A 12,420-nucleotide genomic window follows, 5' to 3' on the forward strand; every position below is an offset into this window, starting at 1 on the left:
TAAACATGGCATCGTATCTGAACTCTTCATCATGGCTCCCTCATCTTTAAAATGTCCCAGTCGGTTCTCTCATAATCACTATGGAGCTTACGATGTCAAGATCTTTATGCCGTTATTTATTTTCTTTACGATAGGGGGCCTTAGACACTAAATAGACTTCAAGCTTTTGCTTCGCCAAAACATGTTAAAAATAACTTGGACCTCAGTCATGTAAACAGTCGTGCCCGATGTTCTCAGAACTGCTTCTTGATGTCTGGGAAAACTTGTATAAGAATACTTTGTGTGTGTGTGTGTGTGTGTGTGTGTGTGTGTGTGTGTGTGTGTGTGTGTGTGTGTGTGTGTGTGTGTGTGTGTGTGTGTTGAGAATGCAAGATAAATTGCTTCATGCGGGAAAATGAGTTTACTGTTTGCGTGATGCATGTCTGCGCCTGTTAACTTGCATGTGTCTGTGTTTGTGTACTTTCTTATCATTTCTCCTTCACACCAGAACCATGACTCTCTCTGTTCACTGAACACACACATCAAGGGGCAGAGAAAACACATGCATCCTTTACATGCAGGAATTATGCATCCTATTTTTGGGAGTTTGTATATGTTGTCTGTGTTTTGTCTGTCTGCTGTTCTATAAGGAAGGGTCAAAGGTACATTTCCCTTGAGACGAGGACTAATGGTCATGAAGTGTGGTGTGTGGTGTTCCACATATGTTCCACTGACTGCCAATCTTACACCATCTACTACCCACCAATCTCTCTGAGTCCAAAGACCGCCCCCCCCCCCTTTGCCCTTGCCCCAACCCCACACCCTCGGCTCTCCAAAGAAATGCAGCGGGAGCCTGAGAAAGAACTAACCCACTGACAGAAACAGACCAGACTCCATCTCCAAATACCATCAGTACAAATTTAGAATCACTTTAACCTTTCAAAGTCATGTTCATGTATTTTTTCTTTCTTGGTGTCTGTATGGTACTAAGTCACAGGGTTTTATAGTAAGTAATGAGACCACGGGAATAGAACCTCACAAACACTGGAAAGAAGCAGACAAAGAAACAAAAGCATTAGTAAACTTCAGAGGTGCTTAATGGTGCGTTTTGCTCCCACGGCAAGCTGTTCCCTCCTCTTTCCAGTCTTTGTGCTAAGCTAAGCTAACCAGCTGCAAGCAGTCAAACTAATCCTTTAATATGAATATAACCAAAGAATTGATATTACAATTAAACAAGAAGTATGCAAAAAGAATGACCAAATGAATTGCTAAAAACTTTCTTTCTTTCTAAAAATTATTTTGTTATAATACACATCTGATCATGTTGTTAATCAGAATCAGGTCTCACTATCCTTAATTGGAAAATAGCATATATTTTCATGTAGAATATTGTCTCTTTATATCATGCTTACAGTATTAAAATTCAAACTTACTACAGCTAAATAGATCTTATAGTTGGATTTTCTTTTTCAACACTATTCCTGCCAGTGTCAATACAGTATGGTTTGTGGCTTTGTTACACGACTCATTCATTCTTCAGAAATCAGACTTTTCCCAAGGGACCCTTATTCTCACAGTGAATCACTAAAGAAATCACAAAAAAGAGATTAAATGCATGAATAACATGATGAGAGTATAATTACTGTAAATCGTTACCAGATAAACACAGTGAAACCTTTCGGTAATCTGAGAGCGTTAGAGTACATGGGCATGCTCATGTGTGCATTCGAGGTCCAGAGGTATTTTCCCAGCATGTGACCCTGCCATAATGGCTGTGTGAAGTGAATGGTGTATGTTTGTGAATGAATGACTGTGTGAATGGCCATCAGTCACAGCCGGGCTAACAGACTCTCACTGACAGTGGGCTCTGTGGCCTGTGTGACGTGGCGGTGCTCCACATAAAGAAAGATTCGATAGAGATCTGCAGAGGTAGTAAAGGCTACCATGGTGACCGCTCAACCAGCAACAACAATAAGACAGGCCGGCCATCGGGAACGGCCGTCCTAAAGCTCCCTGGCTCCAGAGACAGGCTGGACAAAATAAAGGCTAAAACACACACTTCACATCTCATTAGACAGGGCCACTGTGACATCTGACTGAGAGTCCACCAAGTAAACCCAACAAAATGTATATGAATGAGTGAACAACATAAATTAGAAAAAAAAAGATTGACCTGCCAGACCTGCTTTTGGTGATTTATTAGCTCCTTTCAACATACATGCATTAAAACTAATCCTGCAGGTATTTAGTAGACACATTTATTTGACAGCTATAGGTACAAGATACTTTTACATTTTACAAAGAACAAATATGATCATTCTATAAAATATGATTCATTGTTAGTACTCAAAATAGTGAGGTGAGTGTAGTCCATGAGGCGTGGAAATTAACCTGTTAGGTTAGTCCATAGTGAAACTGGCTACTTTTCCTCCTCCTCAGTTACTTAATATCTTCACAGAAAATTCTGAGTGTTTACATTTCCCTCCTCTTTTAACCGACATTTAATCAATGCAGGAAAACTTTTATCACTTTTTCAATTTATACCAAATCAGTTGTCCCCGCCCCCGCCTGGTGTCAGGCCCGACAGATGCAGCTTCAGGCTCGGCAGCCATGTCTCCCCATCTGCATATCCCTACCAATGAACCAGCTCTGCACTCCCTATCTGAAGGAGGTGAGCACCATGTGATGTATGTGTTGAATGACCTGTCAGTTGGCATAACTGGGGGGGGTTCCAATGTGACGTCTTTTCGCTGGGCCCAAAATCCCTGGCAGTGCCCCTCCTCACAGGGTAATGCATTAATCATTTCAAAAATGTCCTTCTGTCGTCAGGGGAACTGTAAGGTCTGTGGCAAATAAAAGTGGATGGACTCAGTGCACTGACAAAGACCCACAGGGAATATCAGGAATGCAGTATTATGTGCTGCACTGAGACACGGCTGCAAGAACGTATTCCAGACTCCAACTCCGTCAATGACTGTTTATGATACACCTGGTTGAAACACAATGCAATGGCATTAACAGGTCTGAGGACAGCTCATGTTGCCTCTGATTAATCCTGTTTCCAGACAACGTACAGTTGATATTTTAGAGAGGTTCTGGGCACCTATGAGGCATATGTGGGTGAAGTTAGTCATCGTCACACATACTCCCTGGCCTGCAGTGCTGCGGTCCACCTGTGTTTACAAGTCTAACACATCACAGTCCGGCACACTGCTGTGCATCACAGCAGTCTTTTCCACCTCCCAACTGGCCAAACCAGTCATTCCAACATCTGTCGCCCCGACCCAGTCAGCGTGCTGTGGCAGCTCTGGTGGTGAGGATCAGCCTGAAGGGGTCCAACAGCGGCACGCTCCAGCTGTGGGGGAGAAAGGGTGGCTGTGATGGTCATGGATTGTCTATTGATGGAGTGTGCAGTGAACATGGGAGCAGAGAGAGGTGAATAGGGGTTACATGGGGGGGAACGTGGTGTGAAAATAAACGAAGAGGGCCGCAAACAGTGAAGCCAACAATGGCGTGTCAGATCCAGGTTTGTCTAAAGTTTATGTGCCCCACTGTATAAACACTGAAGAACTGTCTGCCTTCTGAGATCATCCTTTCCAACGTGTTAGCCTCTGGGTTGGCCCACCGCAAACCCAGTATCTTCACAACATCTCTCCAATAGTTAGAACATATGCACACACACACACACACACGCATACACACATAACTGCTGCCACCGTGGCCTTGCCTTGGGCCTCTAGACCATTTTCCCTGGAGCCTAAAGCAAAACAATCAAACCACTAACACAGGAAAGTGCACATATGTCTCCAACACATCCATCACCCTTACTTACCTTACCACTACCAGTGCTTAGAAACAATTCTGACTCACACTTAACATGATCCAACTTCTAGATATTATCTTTGGAATATTTTTCGAAACAGCAGAGGTGGCAAATGAGGTGGCCATCTTATCTTGTGCATTTAGGTTTGTGTTTGGCTCTGGCACACATATTTCAACTTCACCCTGCTCCACTGTGACATTCTCCAGCACCATTTGCTTCTACACCTTATCACCAGGCTGAGGTACTCTTCAAGTTTTATCAAGATGGAGTGAAAGAAAACATATCGAAACTTGTATTTCCAAAGAGTTTATGCTTTATTTAACCTTATGTTTTCTCTGCAGCTCTCACCCTGAACGACTGTTTTTCATGGATGCAGACCAAAAGATAAAGACGTGACCTCTCAGTGGACTGCAAGCTCCACAAGAACGTCACCGTGAAGGCACTCGCTCTCTTGGCATTCTGGCTGCCTTGGAAACTCGCAGTTCAAATATAGACTTACTGTCTTAGAGGGCTGGAAGAGAAACGGTATGGAAAATTAACAAAGCTCTATTGTTCAAAATCACAACTGAAGGGGGCACTGCCTGCAGAGGTGGATTTTCTTACATTTTGTTTGTGTAAATGAATACCTACTATTAAAACCTGTAATTATCACAGAAAGAATTTATTAATTACAAAACACAAGTTATTCATTCACTGTATTCACTCCAAGTATCCAATTTGCCCTCATGAATTTATGAAATGAAACATGAGTCATTAGGAAAACAAGCTGTTGCAAAGCATGTGAACAGCATGTAGCCTACAGCATGTTTCAGATTTATGTGGTAAAATCATATGATTTATGTTATTCAGAGTGTCGAAAACCAGTGACCGTTGAGTAGTGATGTAATATTTCCAACAGCCTGTATCTACTCTCAACTAATATGATTGTGTGGAGGTAAAAGGAGGCCGTTTATGATCGCATATTGACTGTGGATTCAAACAGTGGACCGGTTGTGTGGTGTATCTATGCCACATGTGTGCACACACACCAGTGAGTACTCCGCGTGAAAGGCCTATGTGTCTGGGCGTCAGTGACTTAATGACAGCACTTACTGGCCTAATTCACACTCAGGTTCTTGTGCATGTTTGAAAAAAAACAACATGCAAGGAAATCCTACCAACAGAGAATCTGTTGTGTCAGTCAGATTGGAGTTGAATGCTTTTAAGGTTCATGTTTGACCTCCTTTGATCCTTCCTCTGGGTCAAAATAGAAATATATTTATACTTTTAACTTACAGACATCATTTGGCACGTTTTCACATCTGCTACCTGAAAAGGGAAACCTTTCTAAAACGAAATATTTTTCAACCCGAATCAGCTCTCGGGCTACTTATGTGAATTACAGCCAGAAATGGTAAAGGTACGGAAAGGAGTGGTTTGGCCTGAGAACCACAGAGGAGAGAAAGAGATATGTAGGGGCATGAGGGTGGAGAGAGACTAAAACAGGAGAGGGCAGAGCTACACACATCTTTCCACTCCCGTGTTTTTATTTGAGCTTGTTGTGTCTCACAGGAAACGTCTTTTCGCTGTTTCCATGAAAACCTTTTCTTCTTCTATGGTAAATATTAAGCGGGCTATTAATAAAACAAGAGAACACAATACTCTGTTAGGAAATGACTGTAACTATAGTACTTTTCCTGCTGTTGCTTCTTACTCTGGACGATTCCCTTTATTTACTACTGTGTAAGTGACACTGCAGTCTCATTTATGAAATAATTGATGTGCTTCAATAACTGAGGAAAAACAAGAAAACAAAATGCTAATTTTGTCCCACCTTTAATTCAATGTGTAACTTCTCCCTTTGTACCTGGAAAGCACCAAATTGTGATTAGATAACACTTGCGTGACGATGTTTTGCCATGAAACAACTTGTGCTCATGATTCAGATCCTGTGCTCCACAAACCACTGCCCAACCAGGCATCTGATTATTAACTGTTGTGAGCTCACACGCATAGCAGCACAATGAACGGAAACCCAAGTCTCTTGAGTCTAATGATATCACCTTTGAATGTAACCATGATTGTAGCCTGAATTATTAGGCATCAAAAGGCTTGGTTGCTCTTGTGTAACCGTCCTTGTTAGTGCATCAGCAACATATCAAAACGTATCAGTTATTCTTTTCTTTAGATAAAAAGTGTGACAGAGTGAGACCTGTCTGGTCATTTCCTTGTCAGTGACTCATCACTGCACTGCCTGTATTATACTTGTAAGGCTGAGAAGCAGTTTGAAATAAATCATGGAGCGGGTGGTTTCACTGTCAAGGCAACAGTGGCCCAGGGGAAGTGTGCTGCCGGCTGCATGACCTCCTGTGTTTTGCTGTCTCTTGCGGTGTGTTGGTTTAGTGGGGAATCCAAATGGAAGCCCTAAATCCCAGTTAATCTGTCACAGCGCTGGGAGAACTGGGCACTCCATAGCCACGCTATCTGATCATCAGCTTTGTACTGGCAGCCCCACTGAGATACAAACATCCTGTTTGGAGAGGGAGTGGGAGAAAGAGAGAGGGAGAGAAAGAGAAATACCAGTGTAAATCGTCTCTAAATACTGGCTGAAATGCCTGTGCAAATGTGCAATGAAAGTCTCACAAGTTCTCTGTGTTAGCCACAGTAATACTTTTTGTGTCAGTGTTTGTTTACTCATTGTTTTTTTTAAAACTACATTACTTTCAAAGCAAAAAAATGTAGACAGTGAGTCATATTAGTATGTACGCAGAAACCAGAGAGCAAAAAGAGCAGCCAGCAGACTGAAAATTAGCCCAATTATGACTCCACTGCACAGCCAGTAATCTCTTGTCCCATCTGTGCCAGACAGGCACAAAACATATACACCAAATATGGAACTGCCAGAGGAATGCTCTCAGGATAAACTGCTGTACGGTTAAACGCAATTGTTTTTCGATGTTGACACTTGATTTCTTCTGCACAACTTGACAAAGTTATTGAAATAGATGTAGAACAAATGTTTGTTGCCATGTTGAAGTTTTCACAGAACAGCATTGCCCCCTTGTGGAATGGTATTTATAGTGATGTAAGATAATAATCACACACAGTTATACTTTAAGTGAACAAAAAGCAGAGGTGTCATATTTAGAATATACTATATATTTGGACAACAAATTAGCAGAGTTGAAAAGAGAAAGATATGTGACCAAGACTGAATTCACCCACAAGCTTTGCTGCTTCCTAAAACAACAAAGGAAACTTGAAACAATGCATAACCTGAATGATTTTTCTTAAGGAATGTGTGTAGGCACAGGCAAGTATTGTCACATGGGCTTAAAATGAGGATGTGGAGGCTCTTAAGTGTTTGTTTTTGTCACAGCCACAGACCCAGAGACCATAAATGTGGCCGAACTATTACGTGTTAAGCATAAAGCATGCTTCCATATGACATTCAGTATGTACTGACTGACTGCAGGATGACTGACTGAAGGCTCACCTCACTCTCACCCTCACAATGGTTCCTTAGCACTTAACTACTATTTGGTTTCCTTAGTTAATTAAAAGTATTCGTGCAAGTATATTTGAATTTTGAACACAGTAAAAAAAACTGTGCTCATAGAATGACACAATCACCGTATTCTCATCATTGAGAAAATGTACACTTCCAGGAAGTGAAACAACTCCTTACTTCCAGGCTTTTCCAGTTATTCAGTCAAATATTGAACAATTGCTATTTTATTAGTGATTGAACAAACATGGTGAACACCATTTTTATTCAAATTCAAACAGACCCAAATGACTTTCTGTTGTATTGTACCATGTTGCATTCCTTCATGTCTGCTCAAAGTTTGTCAACACAGAACTGAAATTTTGAATCAATGTTCCATTATAGTACAGTCCTTGAAGAAAATTTAATTATTCAATAATTTTTAATTACATAATGGAATTTTCCCTGTTCCACTTAGGCATAGTTACATGACATAAAGGTAGATATCTGACCACTATACATATCACAACAGTACAAGACTATGTTGGATATTCATTATATCACATAAGTCCATTAAATATGCAATTTCTTACATTTGAAAAGACTTTGGTCAAAACAGTGATAGATACTAATTCTCATATATCAGATGGTGGCATTAATAGTCATGCTTTCTTGTGACATATGGATGACATCTCAGTTTGTGGCAGACACTTGTGACAACTCAGTTGTTGTCATGGTGACTCATAGACGTTTTACTGGAGTCTGGACATCAGCCATGGATATAACCAGTAAAAGGTCGGGCCTTAGTCCAGCTGGTTCACACCGAGCAGGAAAGACCAAAAAGACCTTTTTGCTTACATTTATTCAACATTCACACCATCAACCACACACTAACCATCCTAACCCACCACTGCTCACCACAACACCACCACCATCACACACAAGTAACCAGTCTCAGCAATCTCATTGTAGAGGTATTATATTGTGGTTGGTATGTTTTTGTGTTGGTGTGTTTTTGTGTTTGCTCTGGAACAAAACCTGAGGACTCATGGGCTGAGGTCTGACTGTTACCCTGCAGGATCTAGCCAGGAAATCTAAGAGTAGCAAGTTACCAAAGCTCTCGGCCAAGTCTCAGGGAGGACAGGCTGAACTTGCTCTTGGATCTGCCACAGTCCTCGGGTCTCCATCCTCCTTTAATGCAGAGTAATGAGACAGAATAAAGAGGAACTGAAAAGCTTTTGTGAGTTTAAACGTTTTTTAAAAGGGTAAGAGAACAGGATGGATCTCTGCAATGAACACCTCAAAGTCTGAATGTTTATAAGACTCACAATAGTTTGTATTCTCCTCTGTGTATTTGCATTCCTTTGACTCTGCTCTCTTTTAGGAAAAAAAAGTGCTCTGGAATGTCACTATCACTGTCTGGGTCATACACCGCAGGCTGAATAATGAAGACAATCATGATGGTATGTGTTATTTATGGGTTTTCACATAGCACTTTGCAGTAACAGCATACCGTACACTTTACTGGAAATATGCCATGAAGAGAGAGACAGAATAAAAGCATTAAAACGAAAAACAAAATTTATGGAAGCTACAAAGCATAATCTCTGCTTTAAATCTACTTTTCATCACTGGGAATACAGGTATCTCCCTGCCACAACACGTGTTATGGGTTGTTGGTCCAGTGCCCAGTTCCCCATTTTTTCTCCATTATTACCACATCCAGAACATGTTTATACTGCACCCTGTGGACTGAAGTCTTCACTGCACTCCCATTAAGTTACAGGAAATGAACAATGGTTTGGACCAGTGAGAGATAATTACATGCACTATAATGATATATATCCGCACAGAAAAATATTTCCTGTAAGTCAACAATTTTAAATGTAAATGTGTTTTAACAAACTCCCCATGTACAGTTGGCTTCTCCATGTTTGTCTCAGTATACTGTAGTAACCTTAACTTCAGCAGCCCAAAGAGATCCCACAGTGACCTGTCATTACCCATGCCGGAATATTACTGTAGCTGAGGACCACTTTCATCACTCCTGGAGTATGCACACAATTACTAAGATGTATACTCTACGTATACTGTTTGTATGTTTGGAATCTTCCTTCTAATTCTTCCTCAGTACCCTAATTTCTATAGGAAGTTCCTAATTTCTCAGCAATGCACCATAACTATTTTGTAGACCCCTCAATTCTCCCTTTTTTCTTGGGTTCCACAGTGTATACACTATCTTTGTTTTTTAACTAAAGCTTAATTTTCATCAAGCCTTAGAATGGAAATTCTTTCTTGACATTGGAAATAATAGTTTGACAGAAGAATTCAAATTAAAGGTCCATTCATCTGCTTTTTTCCTCCGCTCTCAAGTTTATAATACAGTCTTCATCAACAGCTGAAGTTTTCTTAGCTGTCATGGAAATGGGTCAGTTGCCATACATCATGTTATTTCATCCATAACACCTTCAGACCACCTTATCAATGTTGTGATGAGGAAGTGTTTTGTAAAATTGCTATTTTCAAGGTCAAAGGAACCACTCAGTTTACAGGTCATGAGAAGTCCTCGTCACCTGTGAAAAAGAGTTGTATAATGTCTGCTGTTGCTCTAATAACTCTATTGAGGTCTTGGTGATCGAGATGCATTACAGAAAACTTAAATCATGGAGTGACAGAATCTTGGGCATTTACCAGCCAGAGAGGGTCCATGTTTAAAAAGAAACACACCCTAGTGTTTAGATTATACCATTGCCTTCTCTCTCCTCTTGAAAAACTCAAAACACTGAGTACATACCACCAACAACGCTTCACAAAAAGCTTTGGTTGTTCTTTTTGTGAGCAGCTTTTCTTTAACACACAAAACACAGAGAGTTAAAGACCCCTGAAGAAATAGAGGACACAATAAAGTGTCCTCACTTGTATAACCTTCATAAAAACCCTTTCATTGTAGGCAATTAAGGAGGGGAAAGGTCTCCTGGTGAGGGAGGAGCAGTCTGTTAATGAACACTTTATTTACTGTCCAAATCCAGTTTACAACTAAACCTCTCACACACTCTCTTTAATATAAACAGAAATAATGAAATAATCAGATGTCTGATACAACAGCCATTTCTTTGTCCTTGCCTAAAAAAGCCATATTTGATGACAATAACAAGGGCATACTCCATGAAGATTTCGACATCTTGTCAAATACACCTGTGATATTTCAATACACAGTATGTTACCGCTAGGGGTCTCACTAGAAGGCCTCCAAATAGAGAATTGTGCTTTTACCCTTTAATTTGAAACAGTAAAAAATACTGAAGCACTTAAATGCCAGACAAACTTTTTTACATCATTTAAAACAGTTTTGATCCTTTTTTTCTCTCACATCATCTCCTGCACACTCTCAGTTGTGAGGTTGGATATTTCACACGTTTCACAGCCAGTAACCATTGGCTCAGGAGTGCCCTAACCCCTTGCTTTGTTTCATTTGACAGGGTAAATGTCTGTGTTTAAACTAAAATGATTGACAAAGACACTAGCCAATAGCCGTGCTCTCTCTGACTGACAGAAATACGTCATCACTTTTTCACTTAGGGATGCTTGCTGTCATCACCCGACCCTGCTGGAGGGAAATCTGAACGTAACTAAGCAAGGAGGCCTCCAGGTTCAAGGTAGCAAGGTAAAAGAAACAAGCACCTACTGCCAGGCAGTCGGAAGGAAATAAATCAGTTGAAAGTAATGATGTTGAGTAATGATGTGAATACACACACCCAACACTCTGCAATGGACTTCACATCACAATATTCATAATTTGGAATACTTTTATGATAAACCCCTTTGTTTTTTTTTTTGTTTTTTTTTATTGGTGGACCGTTACAGACAAAAGGAATATAAATGATCAAGAAATGGACAATGGACAATCGGGATTCATGACCTCTTCAAAGGTAGGGAGTCATCACCACTTGTTTTGCTGGTTTAGGATGTTAGTAAATATGAATTGTCAAAAAGTTACTTTTATCAGTAAACATGAACAGTACAAAGAAGACGTAAATTATAATGTTGTTAACAAACTGTACAATTGCTATATTAACACTTATTTATACTTATTAACACAGTATATTAAACTTATGACCACCCCCACAGTCATAGTGTATCCTGTTACATCATTGATGACATCAGCAAAAGCATAAAAGAGGGAAGTGTTTGCCCAGGTGCTCAGATTAAACCAATGAAGTAGTAGAACTATAGTAGAACTGTATCTATTTAACAAAAAATAGTGCTGGTCATTGTAACAAAATGCTAATCACAACAAACCTGTTGTGCTATATGTTTCCAGTGCTAAAGATTATTATGGAAATCTGATTAAACAAAGCATGAGATTTGTGGTCTCAAAGTTGCTGTATACACAAACACTCACACATATAACTATACTGTATAATTGAATGCACTATTATGTCTAACTGATAGATCAAACAGATATCTTTCCTAACAGGTGCTTCCTGCAGGCCCATATCATTTCTTCAAACACTGTTGTTCTAGTTACATTCATTTTCCATGTTTTCATAATTTATCAGATATCGCAGCAGCTTCACCCCGAGACAGCAGGAAAACTTTTTGAAAACTGGGCTGCATAGATAACCCTCCAGTGATTACTGGAGTTCAGTAGCCAACTATTTGATTTAGAGTTGATTTTTATGACAGCATTGGCTTATACTCTTAAACATGGGTATAACTGAAGTTACTGATGGCTAAATTGGTGTGGTATATTATATCCAGCCTAATTAGCACCAGGAATGTTCATCAAGTCCTGTGTATTCATGAATAGCTTCCAAACAATAATATGTATTCCCTAAACACTACGCCTGTAAGATCTGGTGTGTTCAAAATAGCTGTGTGGGAGGTGGGTGTGTGAACTTGTGTGTTTAAATGTAAACGACAATATAAACATTAAAGTTATATTAACAGTAACAAGATTATTAGTATAAGCTACTATTTCAAAACATCTTTTACATGTAGTTTACAAAGACTGGTTTTGAATACATTTTTTTTGTATTCTTCACCACTATTTCAGACCACACCATCTTTGCTGGCTCTAGATGTTTGTTTCCTTGTGTTTGACATCAATTACACCAAGCAGTGCCCACCCACCTGGGAGTTTTTCCAGCAT

This window comes from Seriola dumerili, unplaced genomic scaffold, assembly GCF_002260705.1.
Source record: "Seriola dumerili isolate Sdu_G_001 unplaced genomic scaffold, Sdu_1.0 BDQW01000322.1, whole genome shotgun sequence".
Classification (NCBI taxonomy): Eukaryota; Metazoa; Chordata; class Actinopteri; order Carangiformes; family Carangidae; genus Seriola; species Seriola dumerili.